The sequence below is a fragment of the Haliaeetus leucocephalus genome, unplaced genomic scaffold (genome assembly GCF_000737465.1).
Source record: "Haliaeetus leucocephalus isolate CR32 unplaced genomic scaffold, Haliaeetus_leucocephalus-4.0 Scaffold61, whole genome shotgun sequence".
Lineage (NCBI taxonomy): Eukaryota > Metazoa > Chordata > Aves > Accipitriformes > Accipitridae > Haliaeetus > Haliaeetus leucocephalus.
Genome location: NW_010972497.1, coordinates 2,641,570 through 2,657,478, shown reverse-complemented (window position 1 = coordinate 2,657,478; position 15,909 = coordinate 2,641,570).

Genomic DNA, 15,909 nt, shown 5'->3' with positions numbered 1-15,909 from the left:
TTAAACATTTACCAGCCAGTGGGAATCATAGTCAAAGGTACCTAATTATCACCATGCATTTTGTTAATGAACAATGGTAACCAGTTCATATTAATGTATTCCTCTCTGGGAAACCCTTTAAAAACCAGTCTTTACTCAAGTTAATATTTGTTCTTTATACAGAATGGAACAGCCTCATCAGGACTGATCTAATTAAAAAACAAAAAAGAAAAAAATGTCAAAACCAGAAAAATTAGTGGACTCTTTTTCTGAGATATGAGATTTGTATTCTTCTTCAGGTGAATATGAGCTCCTATGATCTGCTTCCCAAAGGACTAATCTAGTAACCTGCCATTGAATATAGGGCATATGGTGAAAATGCAGTATCATCTTGTTGTTTATTCAGAGCATAGCAAAAAATAGCCCAAAACAGCAAGGTGAAGACATACTTCAGCTATCAGTCGAAGCACACTCCTACAAAGGAAGCACTCATTGTCCTTCGATACCAAGTCCACAATTTTTACATACGCAAATCCCTGACAGAACCACATTCTGTGCTCTCATGAAATTACAGTGCATACACATATATTTGTTTTAAGTTAAAAGAAAAAAAATGGCCAATCTTGCAACGTGGCTGCTGTGATTAATACTAACTTAGCCAGGGTATATAAAGCTGCCAGTATTCTTAATAATGTCCCAGGAATAGGAGACAAAATACTTGTTCTGAAGATGCACATAAATATTGTATATCAGTATTATGACTAGACATGCGTAAAAATGGACAGAGGATATTGTAAATGTTCTTAATTCATACTTGTCTTCAGATTAAACCTTCCATTTTAATCATAATCTCAATTAAATTAGACATAGTAAATTTCAAGATGGTGTAAGGCAGCACTGATAAATACAGCCAGTTTCCTGGTAGCACATCTACGTTATCATTAAGTAACATGCAGGAAATAATGTACATCAGATCAAATGGAACAAAGGGATACCCACATAAAAAATTAAACCCAGTTGTTCAGTTAACATATTTTTGGATAAAAAGTATTCATTCCTCTTGAAAATGAATCTTCATTAAAAAAATTGTCCTGCGTGTTCATGAATTAGTAGTCATGAGTAAGCAATAAAGATGCCTTTGTTCAAATTTTGATAAGGTTCTTCCCTTCTTATGACTTATATGCCTTTGCACTTCATTCTAGATGGTATGACTGTAGAAGCATAACTAGTACAATTTCTACAGGACATTAATATTTCTTTTTAGAAAAATAAGAGCTTAATGTAAATCTTAACATAAGCCATTATTTGCTTTTAAAATGTTTATTTAACCACATACTGATAAAACAAAGATGAGTCATCTCAAAGACACTATAACTCTTCCAAAAATGTAACTGGTAAACTGTTCCAGAGTATCATTTCAGACATTCATACTGCTGTGAGCTTTGTCCTTAAACTAGAGGTATTTTCTGTGCAATAACTTATTTCCACAGGGTATTTTATTATTTATTTATTTATTAGTTTGTTTATGTTGCCGACTTGAGAAAGAATAATGTTTACCTTAGAAAGGAAAAATGATCTATGCGCACTTTCTCAACATTCCCATTGAGACCTAGCACTACTTGTCTCTGTAATAGTCTAGCTTTTTAGACTTTCCTTCTGTTTAAAAGATTTGTACACAAACAAATTAGGAATAAAAATAGTATCTTGTGACTTTCGTCACTATGACTAATTAATACCACTCAGAAGTCACATATCAAAAATCAAATGCTCACTGTGATCTTTTTCTTACTTTGTGATGATTACTCAAAAATTAAAAGATAGGAAAATATATTTAAATAATAAAATTACTCTCAACAATCTATATTCTTTCTGTGGCCTTCTGACAAGTCCTGGTCTAGCAAAACACTTATTCGTATGCTTCATTTATACTCCTGAACAATGCTATTAGTTAAGATGTACATAAATTTAGCCTGTGCTTAAGCAATTCATTGTATAAAATATTCTGTCATCACTATAGGAGACATAATACATTAAATACATTGTATGTTCTAAATTATTAGCTCAGGTGTCACTTATTACCTTTTGAAGACTAACCTATATTGGCAATTAATCATAATCACTTCTGTTTAGCACATCTGATATCTCTCAACAGTGGGCTAATGCATTGCCAGCCAGAAAAATCAGACCAGGCTAAAATTATTTTCACTCTAGGTAGCATTATTCTGTCAATATTGTGGCATACAATACACATTGCTGTATACTGCTTTTATAATCTCTTTTAGAACTATGAACACCCAGGAGTGGTCATAATCTTTTCAGGTATGTGAATGCAAATAGCAGCAGAATATGTTAAAGCATAGTAACTCTGACAAAAAAAACCCAACCAAACAAAACCCCCTGCTGTTAAGAAAGTCCTGTTTATGCATTTATGTAAAGAACTTGTGAAACCCAGTAAGGATGCAAACTACAGCCATGTTCATCAATCATTAAAAAAAAAATCCACACACAAAAAAATCTGTGCATACCTGCTCAAGGGAGTTTCCCCCACATTTTAACTGCTTGGCTGTACAACAGAGAGGCTAGGCTGCCTCTGCCTTCTCAGCAAACAGCATTCTTTTTCTGACAGTAGGATATCTTGTGAGAAAATAGCCAGTTTTATACTGATGTGCTAATCTTAGCAAGGGTTGATTACCTTCTTTTCTGTATCTTCCTGTCAACATATAATCTCTTTTGAAATGTGATGTGGGTGACTATGTTATCCTAAAGAGAAGATTCACCTCCATTACATGGATAATAAAATGATGCAGATTCTCATTTTTCATTTCCAGAGTGGATTTTTTTATTATTCATCCAAGTTTGCAATTTCCTATAAAAATGGTAGCATGTTGTGTTAAAAGGACACCAAAATGATTAACTGGAGATGTTCTGATATATCTCAACTCTTAATTTATGCTACAGTGCTGGAGGGATTCATTAAAGCCTATTCTGGAGGGCAATGTCTCATAAAGTAGTAGCAGAGGTGAAGTAAGAGAGGTATCAAATGAATGCCTAAAACCAGCAAGAGATCCAAGGGGTGCCTAGCACACTTTAGTATAACGGAGAAGGCTTTGTTTCCAGTTTTTGACCCATCCTGGACCCGTAGAAAAAAGACTGTGCAAAGCTGACAAGCTGTCCTGGTCACCAGAGTGTCTTCATACCATTCACTGAACACAAATATTTTCTAAAAAATAAATAAGTCTGGTTTTATATTGTATTTGGGTTCCACAGTTTATAGTTGCCTCTTTGAACTTATTTGAACTTAATTTGAACAAAGGTTATCCGAGTTAATAATTTTCACAGCTTGTTATGACACTCTCGCAACAAACTCACTTCATCTCAGGTCCACAATCAAGTCAAGAAATAACACACCCAGAAAAATGATCAGGTAGATTAGAAATGCAGATTTTAAATGGACTAAAAGGTTAGGTCTATATAATGTGAAAATCACTGTCAAGCCAAAGACAAATAAATGTTATTATTGGATTTGAAAATTATTAAGCATTCTTCAAGTTAAAATAATGCTAGGATTTCAGATACTGGAAGGAAACAAAAAGAGATCATTAAAAATGAAAACAGTTTTAGATGGCTGGGAACAACTGACTGGTATGAGCAACAACTTAAAAGGAAAACAGAACAAAACTTGCTAGATCCTGACTATTGTCCTCTGTTACAAACATAGTCAGGGCCTTGGGCTGCAGTTTCATAGTACAGAGACCAGCTAGCCTAAAATGTCCTGTCATCCATACTATTCAACTCTCCCACCTTTCCAAAATGGTGGTCTCCATCAAACAACTCACTTGAAAATGATTATTGCCTCATGCTAGCTCCTAAGTTGTGCTTAAAAGTCATTTGGGAACTGTTATTTGATCAGGGCCAAAATGTGTAGGAATCCTTTTAATGGTATAAAAATATAGATCTTTGAGTTCAGGTACCTTAGGAATGAAATTTTGGCACAATTTCCTGTCCTGCTGCAAGTAGAGAAGTTTCTGGTCCTTGCTATGGGTTACAGAGGAGTGTTAGTTGATATTCACATGCATACTCTTGAAAATTTAGCTATAACACTGCTTATTATGCCCTTATGGTGGTGGTGCAAAAGGCATGCCTTAAGAATTCCTTAATTTCTGAAGAAAAAAAAATACTAAAGTACTTGTCAAAGCACTTGCTTGAGAAAATGTAACTCAGAAAATTGTGCTTAAAGCAAATCCATTTTAGGATAAAAATAAGGAACAGTGTGTCTACAGAGTCCAAGTGAAAGCACAATGAAAAACACTTTAGAAAAAAGTGTACAGAAATAAAAATAGAATCATCCATCCATCCATCCATCTATCTACACAGACACACACACACATGAAAATATATACATTCATATTAGCAGATTTCTTATACTATTTCACTTAGGTTTGAAGCTGTCAAAGTACTCGTGCAAGTACAGGGCTGAGTATCCAGTTTTTTTAACATCACTTTTACAGCACAAGAGGCTAATTTGGGTGCACTCTTCCACATGTACCACGTGCAAAATTTTTCCTTTGACTCTGTTCATATCAAATTTTCATTCTATCTCCAAAAACGTCCTGATCTACAGCTTAAATGTGGGCATGGATTTATGTGAAGTATTTGTTGCCTTCTCTACACTTTGGAATCAGCCAAACACCCACCCATCCACTCACTGCATTTCTGTCCCCACCCCCAGTGAGATGAGGGAAGAAAATAAGAACAATAGAATGAGAGAGGCCGAGGGAAACAAAAAGACAAATATTTAACCGATGTCTTTCCTCCTCCCTTTCCCAGACTCAAATTCATTCCTTCACTTCAGACTCACCTACCCCTGCCTTGACTGGCACAATGATGATGGGAAGTGTGGGTTATGGTCATTGCATAATGATTTCTCTCTGTTGTTCCTTACTTCTCCCTCTTTTGCCCTGCTCCAGCTTGGGCACTGTACAGGCCATGGTTCCTTCAGGAACAGCCATCTGCAGTGGCCAGGGTTCCTGCATGGGCTGCAGTGTGGATATCTGCTCCAGCATGGTCCTCCATGGACTGCAGGGGATATCTTTTCTGTTACAGAGTACCTCCTCCTCTTCTAACCTTGGTGTTCCCTCTCCTGTTTCTCTTTCTTTTTTAAAATCTTTTTTCTTTCTTTTCTCCTTCCTCTTCTGCCTGTCCATCATTTTTTGCCCTTTGTTGAATGTATTTCCCCAAGGCACCCCCACCTTGGCTGCGGGGCTGAGCCGTGCCCTGCAGTGGGTCAGCTGGAGCCGGATGGAACCGACTGTCCCTGGCACGGGGCAGCCCCAGCCTCTCCTCACAGAGGCCACCCCTGCAGCCCCCTGCTGCCAGCGCCTGGACACCTGCACCCAGTACAGTAATGTCCTTTGGACACAGGTTTTTGGAATCTTCTGATGATAATAAATAGCTTAATGAACTATTATCCTAATTTTGTGTCATTAATGTTGGGGCTTTTTTACATCTGTCACGGTGAGGTTGAAGTTTCAGACTTTCTATATATAAGGTTATAATTTTTATAAATTCAGCTATGCAACCTAAATGTCTGTGCAGTTGTGTTTGTGGGTGTATGTGGGGTTATGTCCTGGTTTCAGCTGGGATAGAGTTAATTGTCTTCAGTTCAGAATGAGAAGAATGTTGATAACACACTGATGTTTTCAGTTGTTGCTAAGTAGTGTTTAGATTAAGCCAAGGATTTTTCAGCTTCTCATGCCCAGCCAGCAAGAAAGCTGGAGGGGCACAAGAAGTTGACACAGGACACAGCCAGGGCAGCTGACCCAAAGTGGCCAACGGTGTATTCCATACCATGGGACGTCACGTCTAGTATAGAAACTGGGGGGAGTGGGGGCAGGGGGATCGCCGTTCCGGGACTAACTGGGTGTCGGTCGGTGGGTGGTGAGCAATTGCCCTGCGCATCATTTGTACATTCCAATCCTTTCATTATTGCTGTTATCATTCTATTAGTGTTATCATTATCATTATTGGTTTCTTCTTTTCTGTTCTACTGAACCGTTCTTATCTCAACCCACGAGTTTTACTTCTTTTCCTGATTTTCTTCCCCATCCCACTAGGTGGGGGGAAGTGAGTGAGTGGCTGCGTGGTGCTTAGTTGCTGGCTGGGGTTAAACCACAACAGATTAATACATGCAAGTTCTGATTAACTACTCTTTGTATCCATATGACAATCATTGTCTTTTGGGTGTCTTAGGTGACTGGTCCTCAGCCCTGACTATGAAGAATTAGTCACTACTCTCTAACATTCACTTATTAAGACTGTCCCTGTGAATCACTTTTCTCAAAATAATTATAAAGACAGATGATACACATGCCTTTTTTCTGTCTGTGGATTGCCATGTGAAATTGTGCAAATGACTTGAATTCACTTAAAATCCCATGACTTGCCTCTTCAACAACAGGTACATCAAGTCAATGTGCCTGCCCCCAATTCAAATACTCATTTTAATGCTTACAGTCTCACACACGACTAAAGAAAACTGAGGAATAGTTTACCTTTTCTGACTACAGGTCTTAAGACTGCAATATTGCTCTACGACACTGCAGAACAAGAGTTGTGCTCTTATAGCCTGATCTTACATTAGCAGGTGCTGCTAAACTATGCAAATTATTTTGTATATTTAGAAAAAAAGAGTTGTTTGGGGTTTTTTTTTTGTGTATACTACTGACTTTCACAGATCGGACTTGTATTTGTGCAAGGTATATTTTTTATGAGTTTTGCAGAGCGAGAAAGAAGCTTGAGATACACAAGACATTTTTTTAGTATCTGTTAAGGGACTCAAACTCTCTCCAACAGATGTTGATGTTTGCATTGAAATACCTTGGATGCAGGGATTTCCTTGTAAGACTGGTGGAAGTTATGGATATTACCTTTTTGATATTTTTCCCTTCTTCAAAAAACACCTTTTCATTGAGAAGTCAGAATCATCTTTGCAATGATCACAGGTGCTTGCCGTGGGACGTTATAATGAGAGTAGGCAAAAGTAGGTAATGCAGTGTGGGAATTAAAACACTGCAGCTAGAGGGTGAGAAAGTAGAGGAGGTGAGTTAAAGCAAAGAACAGTCATTTTTAACTTGTCAAAATGAAATGCAAGTCTTATAATTTGATGGTTTGCTGGTTATCCTTATAAAAATTGTAATTGCCTCAAACCACTGCAGCAAAATTTTCTAATCTGTGAGATTTCAGAATATTATCTCAGGAACTCTGTATTGATTTTAGATTGAAAATAATGTAAGTTGGCTCAAAATTCAGCATATCCTGTCTCCTTCATTTACAGCTTCTCTTATAAAGATTATTCTACAGAAATAGGTAAAAATAGTTCAACCTGTATTTATTGACTATAAGTCTGTGCTAGAGATCTATCCCCAGAATTTAGAAAGTGTGGCTTAAAAACTGATATTGGTTCTGTGTTGCAGATATATTATGCACTATAAAAACTGCTGCTGCTAAACCATCTGCAAATGCAAAAGAAGAGGAATGATAAGACATTTTGGATATGAACTATGTTTCTTTTTTGGGGTGGGAAACATTACTTTGGGAATGATCACTATAAAAATGAGTGGATTCTTGAAACATGTCATATCTAATATACTTTAGCTTGTACTCTTGCATGAAATTGTATTTATGGATTTCATATTGAGTAAACTCAATAATATTATATTGAGCTAGCTATATAGAAGGGCTACAGAGAAGGTTAGCTATATAGAAGATTAAAGAACAATCTCTTTGTATACACTATTTCCCACATCTTGATTCAGTTAAAAAGAGTATGTGATATGTTCAAGAACAAATAGAAATGTATTAACCTTTGTTAAGAAATCTCAAATATGTCTTCCATTTCAGTTTTCCACCTCTGATAATAAAGGGGGAAATATTGGAAAATTACGAAGAAAAAAACCCCCAAGCCTTATGTTGATATAAAATGCTTCTCTTAATAGAAAAAGAAATGAGTAATGCCATTAAAGAATTGAAGATTCATTCAAATTTTAAGGGACCTTGGGAAGTCACCCACTCCAAAGTCCTACTCAGAGCATGGACATTGAATTCAGGCAACCTTTCTCACGGCTTTTGTTCAGTCAAGTCTTGGGAAAAATTCCCTTGGCTTAATTATCTTCCTGGTGATTTTTTTTCCCCTTACATCCAGCCCCAGCTCCCCTTGTTCTTTTTACAAAGAACTTTCTTTAAACAGTATTCCAAGTTCCTCTTCAGTTCAAGTACTCTGGATGCATATAATGACTACATAAAATCCTAAAGTCTTATGATATCATAAAGGCCAAACAGTGCAACAGTATTACTCCCTTTGTTTCATAGACAAAACTGTGCTTATTTATGTATAATTTAAAAAAAAAAAAAGTTTTAGAGTTTACTTGCATGGGTCAAACAAATCAGGCAAGGAAAATTCATCCCCAGAATTACCTCCGCACATTCCCTCTAAATATTTTCACTCTGAGCAAAGCCAACACATCAGGAACTAATCATTTTAAGTATAAAGTAATATATTCAATAAGACTGAATGAGATTTTTCAAGTCATCAAGTTTTGATGTTCTGAATAAGTTAGATTCTAAGAATTAATTCTTGTTTCAAATACATCAAAGTGTTCAGTCTCTGACTAAAGCTGTTGAAGATGGGGAGTTCCTCACAAGGTCTTGGAAAGTGTTTCAGTCTTTTAAGCTATCTGAAAATTCTGCACAGCATTTTCTGTTGAATGATGCAAACATCTTTTTTAGACCATTTTCAGCCTTTCAGCTGTCTTACTTTGCACTTTTACTCCTCAGGCAAATTTCTTATTCTCTGAAATTAAATAATCTCATACGACTATTGTCTTTTGATTAAAAAGATTGAACTCCTACAGTCTTTCTCACAAGCCTGTAATATTTTTGAACTTTTAGTTGAATACATTTCCCATTCTTATTTTCTTGTGAAATACAGAAGTAGATTCAGAGATTATTACGCCAGGGATAAATGTGTAAGTTAAAGAACATCCTAATTATGTCTGATATATTTGTTTGTTTGCAGGTTTCTCTTTTTGTGTATTCAAAAATCACATTGACTCTCCCCTCAAAAATTTTTTATTATAACTGATATTAACGTATTATCTAGTACAATGTCTTAGCCAATAGGGTCTCCATTCCTCCATCCTTGATTTACAACTTTATTTTGATACATTGCGATCTACAGTGGAAAGCTTTCCCAGCATTCCAGATTACTCTGAATAATCATAATTACTCATTCCACTAATCTTTGTATAATATTTTTTCTACCTGTGCACAGCTTACTGTAATACACTCTTACCATTCTTCAAATAAACTATATTAAAATAAGATACAGTTAGATACAGAATTTGCTTAAACATGTAGAAATCCCATCGATGTCAATAATGTGTTAGCCTCTCCTTAAGATAATAATTTATTATCTAAAAGGTACGTTTGAAACACCCCCACTAATTTAATAGATAATAAGACAGAAATGATGCACTATACTTTAGGTGCCCTAGCTTTACATTGTCAAGGGTATTTTATATGCAACTCTGGAGGCTGTTTTCCCCTCACAACTCAGAAAGCTGCTATGTCTGTGTTTCCTTGTATGTGGGAGTATTTTTCTCGTGATGTTCACATGTTGGTGCCCTTATGCAGCTTTTTTTCACAGCCTTGCAGCCACAAGCCCCAATATTTCTTGTTATGGCAGGTTCTTGTGGGAGGTGACTGCCACCAGCACGAGAATCAACCCTGCACTCTCTCCTTTTCCTACCCTTTGGCTGTAGCTATTTGTTAATATTAGAGGACCCAATAACAATATATTAAACAGGAACAACTATAGCAAGTATGAGCAGGTTGTGATGAAAACTACACAGTTACTATGTGAAATGTGTTATGCAGGAACAGCTGCTGGACTGGAGAGGATGTTCAGTAGGGGATACTTGTCTGAGGACAAGTATTGGGTTGGCCAAAGGGGAGTGTTTCCTTTTTCCCTTTCCTCTATCTCTTTCCTCTTTTACTCTTCTTTTTCCACAAAAGTAACCATTAGAGTGGATGTATGCCATCAGCTACAGACTATGTTTATAAATCTTCGTACATGCAAACTTGTCTCAACATCCACTGGGCAACAGAAAATCTTTCCAAAATAAAGAATAAGCAAATGATCCTAGCAGACTAGAAACAGAAAATATGGCAAATATGACAAAACTAAAGCAATCTATTTCAAATTGGTTCCCATGCAAAAAAAAAAAAAAAAAACGTGAAAAGAAATGACTGAGAAGGAAAAAAAAAAGTAAAAATGTAACTTCTGTTGTGGCACAAGCGAGCAACTTGGATCACAATTTTTATTGTGCTGAGATACCAAAGACCATGTAAAAAGAACAGTGGTACTGTCCCTCATGCTCTGTGCAAAGGAGTATTTGTAAACAAAGATATTTATTTCACTAATTTCATTACTGCTTGCCCTACACTTGAGTACAATGCAAAATTAGTATTCTTCTAAGCCTCATGGGGTACATCTACATTCAAATTCTGAATGCATTTACTACAAGGAGGGCATCACCAACCTCAAGAGTATGAGGTCATGGACTTTCTTGTGTCCACGCTGCTAGCCACATGCTAGTGCATAACATAGTACTTGACCTTGTGTCACCTCTAGGATTACATATTTCCCTATTGTTACCAAGACAAAAATACTATTTTTCAATATGCATTTAATTAGGTAAAAACATCTGAAAACATGTGAGGAGTGTTTTAGAAGAACCAAAGCGGCATTTCTTTATCGTAATGCTGAGAGTATTTATCCCAGATCCTGAAGCATGACAGCATACAGGTAGTTTTGAGGTTCCAAAGGTTTTGTGAGAATAATCAATCGAAACATAACTCAGTTTCATTCACTCCATATTTTGGTAGTAGTTTATGAAGTAAGATATCCCCTAGACTATGCACACAAGAACATGGGGAGACCTATTTGGACCAGTCCATGCAGAATGAGGCAGGAAGCTAGTAAGGAGAGATGGGAAAAGTCAGACTTCTAATGCCCCAGCTCTCTCCATGACAAATGTTTTTTAGCAGTACAGACATTCCTGTAAATTCTAATCTAGAAAGTCACAGGAAAATAAAATAGATCACACAAAACAAACATGGGAAAGAAGGATGCTAACAGCAGAAATGTTCTTCCAGAATATAAAAGAGAAGGTCATGGGAACAAAAGGTATGGAAGGAATAGTGTGTCAGAACTGGGACAGAGCTCTGCAAATCCACATTGCATGATATGAGAGACAGCACTGCTACGACCAACATTAATGGAAAAGGAAAGAGAGTACTATGCCATCTTGGAGTATCTCCGCTTTTTTGGAATCTGGTGGAAGACACTGTATTTGAGGAGTTCGTGATGTTGAGCAAGGCCTGACAGCCATTATGGACCCAGTGCTACGGCCTGAGATACCCACATGTTAGCATGAGTGACCACTGTATAACCCCAGGTACATAACAATAAAGGGGAACTTGCTGGAAGGCTCTGGATATGTACCGTTCCTGGATACAGATCCTAGATACATGTAGCTAGATCTGCTCTGGTGGGCATTAAGGAGATGGCACTTCTACCTTTCAAAAAAAGATGGTTAGTTTTGTTTGGTACAGTAGATATAAAGAGCCACAGTACTGCAGGGGGAAGAGGGGTGAAACTCTCCATGAATGGGATCTGCACAGCTTGCTGTGGATGTCCACCAACGGTCCATCCAATGTTGCATGGAAGTGTAAGTTTTACTCTATATCTGTATTTGTCTTATTTCTATTGCATTATTATTAAAGCAGTTATGTTACACCTTTTGCCTCTTTGCCTTTCTTACTGAGATATGGAAAGAACCGTGCACCCCTTACAGTGCAGAACATCTACTAAGGAACAAAATAAAAGTTTTCTTTCAGAAGACCAAATTAAGTTGCCTTTTGCATTTCTTCAAACGCCGTTGATGAGCACCTTTTAGCAGTTCATACAATCCAGTTTGCCAGGAGAATGAAATTTAAGGATCAAAATAAGATACACAAGTTTGAGTAGAGTGTTTGGAAAAGGGATGAAATTGAGAACAGATTTCTTTAGAAGGAAGGTAAACTAGTGAAGAATAATGGATCTCAAATGGCATAATCTGCAATCTGGGTTTGAGTAAATTTCAGAGCCTACAGACAGAGTATGTCAGTCCTTAAATAAGGTCCACTGAAGCCAAATATAATTCTTTAAGATCAAAGATTAATGAACATGAATAAAGCAGGTCTTTAAAGATGGTTTGGCAGAGCAGCCTGCATTGATAACAGAAAGATACTGAACTTGTCTCACTGCTTCTTTGCAGCTGTGTTGTTGTTTACACCTGTATAAATGATAATAGAAATCACAAGTATTTAAAGATACAGTTCAAAGTTCAAGGTGGTAGACAAGTAAACTAGATGAGTCCTGAATTACAAAGAAATTGCAACTTCAGCTGTGACAAACCTGAGGCTCTAGCGCTTAGCAGACTGGAACATTTCTTGGAAAGTTGTAAAGTGAAACAAACAAATGACATAATCAGTACAATACAATCAATTAATACCATATGTAAGAAAGAGTAATTCTTTATATAATAGTTTAGATTCTCTAATAGTCATTTATCTTGCTGTAAACTTTTGAGTCCACAGAACTTTGGTGACCTCAGTTGCCATAGAAAAGATGTGTTATTTGAAGCTGTATGTATAAACTTTGTAACATTATAGTATCTACTTGTACCATAAAAGATGTTGTACCTTGTCATGTGAAGAGTATTTTAGACTTTCTTTTCAAATTCAAGCATTTTTTCTAAAACCAATTATCTGTGTTCTTCAATTTTGAGCTTAGAACATCCATTAAGAGGGCATAAGGGCCAAAATGATTGAGATGAAATGTGAACCTCTTCTTGTAGGGTACTGATGCATTTTCATAGGGTTTTTTTAGCTTCTCATATACTGTCAAGATAATGACTTTTCAACGCAATAGTGCATATTATTGCAGAAAATACTGTAACTCTTAATTATGTAACATATATTGTATACTGGTGTTTCTCACTATCCTCTAATATTTTTATAATTGCAATTACATGTGTAAAGAGAGAAAGACAAAGAAAATGTAAGAAATTAATCTGAAAAAAAGGACAGATTTATAGCTGTAAAAGCTGCAATACTCAATACACTGTAAACCTTGTGTCTATAGTATACTTCTGCTACCAAAAGGATTACGCTAACGAATGAGGCATCCAATGAAACCTGTTGTGAGGCTATTCAAACGATGAATATGATGCTTTCACATCATATGCTCGGACATGCATTGGTCACGTGCCAAGGCACTACCCATCACATAAAGCAAAACATACATGATTTCATCATAATTAAACATATGCACTCACATTCATGGAGCCTTCAGGAAGAAGGATAGGAATGTGTCTGTTTTGGTGGTTTCTTCTCTGTCCATAATTCATAATTTGTTCACCATTCGTTTCAGGTGCTGAACTGGGATATAGAAGAACTCTAGTCTCAGGTTGGCTGTTACTGTTTGTGTAGCATTCAACAAACACTTAATCTATTTGTATGCTAACTTATTCATCTATAAAATGTGTTCAGCAGTGACCTACACTTATAAGAGAGTTAAAAATATATAGCAAAATTTTTAGGTAATCACAGTCTTCAGGGACTGAACAATGTAATTTCCATCATCACAGAGTTCCAATAGGAATTCTATAAAATTAAAATACAGCTAATACAGCATTACTGTTACCTAACAGTCTTTCAGAAAGTTTGAAAATGGAATCCTGGATAATCTTAAAGTGGAGGGAAATGCATACAGCATCCCCTCCAACTTTACCATTAATATAAAAATAAATAAAATCATGCTTTCAAAAAAGGATAAAGGAAAAGTCACTTTGACTGATCTATACAATTAAAGTGTTTCTGTGTTTAAACTGGAAGGGATATTTTACTTACCACAGGACCACAACAGACAGCTAGAGAGAATATAGTTCCTTTAGTTACTAAGATTTCATCTTATTAAAAGACCATGACAGAAGGTCCCAGAGATCTCTGAGTTATTTTTAAGTGTAGCAACAAAGGCAGTGTAAGAGCTGAGAGTGATGGCCTTGCACAAATTTAGAAAATTGCACTACACTCTTTCTTTCACTGAAATAAATATACAGAATGGACTGGTAAATAAAATAAAGAAGTTATTGGATTACTTTATTGTTTTTTTTGCTTTGGTTTCCATCTTTGCAGACAAAAAGAAACATAAAAGAGCAAATCTTCTGAATGACATTCTGAAAATATATAACATTCCAATGGTTTTTACAACTTCTAGTTATTTAAAAAAAGATAAACTCTATGGGATCTTGTTTGTTCCATGAAGTTTAAAATGAGCACTATGGGCAAAGTTCTCTACATTTTTCATTTATCATTCATACATGTAAAAAATTAAATTTAATTTCTTCTATAAGGGATTTCATATCTTGAAGGAAGTATTTTAGTGTATCACAATAACATCCTGAAGACATGACAGTTTTTTCCTTGTCAATAAGGAAAAGGTCAGTAAATACTTAATGCTTTAATATACTCATTGTTGCCCTAGTATAGTAGGGTGGGTTTTTTCTCTAGTATACTGTAAAGTGTTCCTTCAATCTTCTTTTACCACAAGACACTCGGAAATTTTCCTTTTGGAAAATATTTTCCTGCAGAATAGAAGTCAGCAGCAGTCACCATCACTATGAAATGCTGACTTATTGTATGCTAGATTGTTTTTTAAATTGCAAGTACTTTATAAGGTTTCAAAAATATAGCTATTAAATTTAACATAAACCTTAGTAATGTGAAATTTGAAAATTGGTAATCTTTTTCTCCATCATGATATTAATTTATTATTGGTAGTATTAGTATTACTAGAGGCAAAGTATTTGGGGATTTATTTTTTAGGTTTTTTTCCCCCAAATTAACTGTAGTTTCAAAGAATATTAACTACAAAAATACTTTAAAGAGAAAATTTGAAGCAACCATTACTAAAGAGTCTAATTCCTTGATCTTCTTTCTGTAACCTCTATGGTTTACATCTTAAGATTTATGATCAAAAGGCTATCAGTAAAACTGAAGTGGATGACAGGAACCAAAAATTCAATATAAGACACGTAAATATATATATATATATATATATATAGCAGATATCAGCAAGCTTTCTAGTCGAGACAGTTCATTATTCTATTACAGTAGAGCAGCTATGGCATCTTCTGTCAATCTATAGAGGTATTTAGTTAAGATCCCAGATCAGATTCTCTTATGAATTCCATGCCTCAGTATGTCAAGAGTAAAGCTTAAGCTATAGCAAATGCCAAAAAGTCCTAAACTAAGATAAAATTTTGAAAAGCACTTGAGTCAGACTTTCTTTGAAATTGTTGCACTGGAAGAGGGTTTTCTCACTTCCTCAACATCTTCTGGTTCATTGTTTCTATATGTCTACAGGTGCATTTTTGTCCTTGCTTTGATATTAAATAAAAAAATACAATTATACATACACTTTCAGTTCCAGTAACCTAGTATTTGCACAATAATATACATCATATCCACCTGTTGCAACCTGTAGTTCATGAGGTAGACAGCAGCTCTATTCCAGGCCTCAACTGAGGCTTTCTGTAGCTGCCTAAAATTCTGGTTTTAGCTGTTTTCAAAGGCTTTACTAAGAATTTGCTTTTCTTATTATGTTGGAATGAAAAAGTAAATTTGAAAGATTATCAGAAATGAGAAACTATTCTGAAAATTATATCCAATAAATCTTCCATTCCACAAGACATTGGCATTTCAACATTTGTTTTGTATTCTAGAAACAGGAATAATGAAAAGTGAAAGTTTTTGGAGTGATTATTA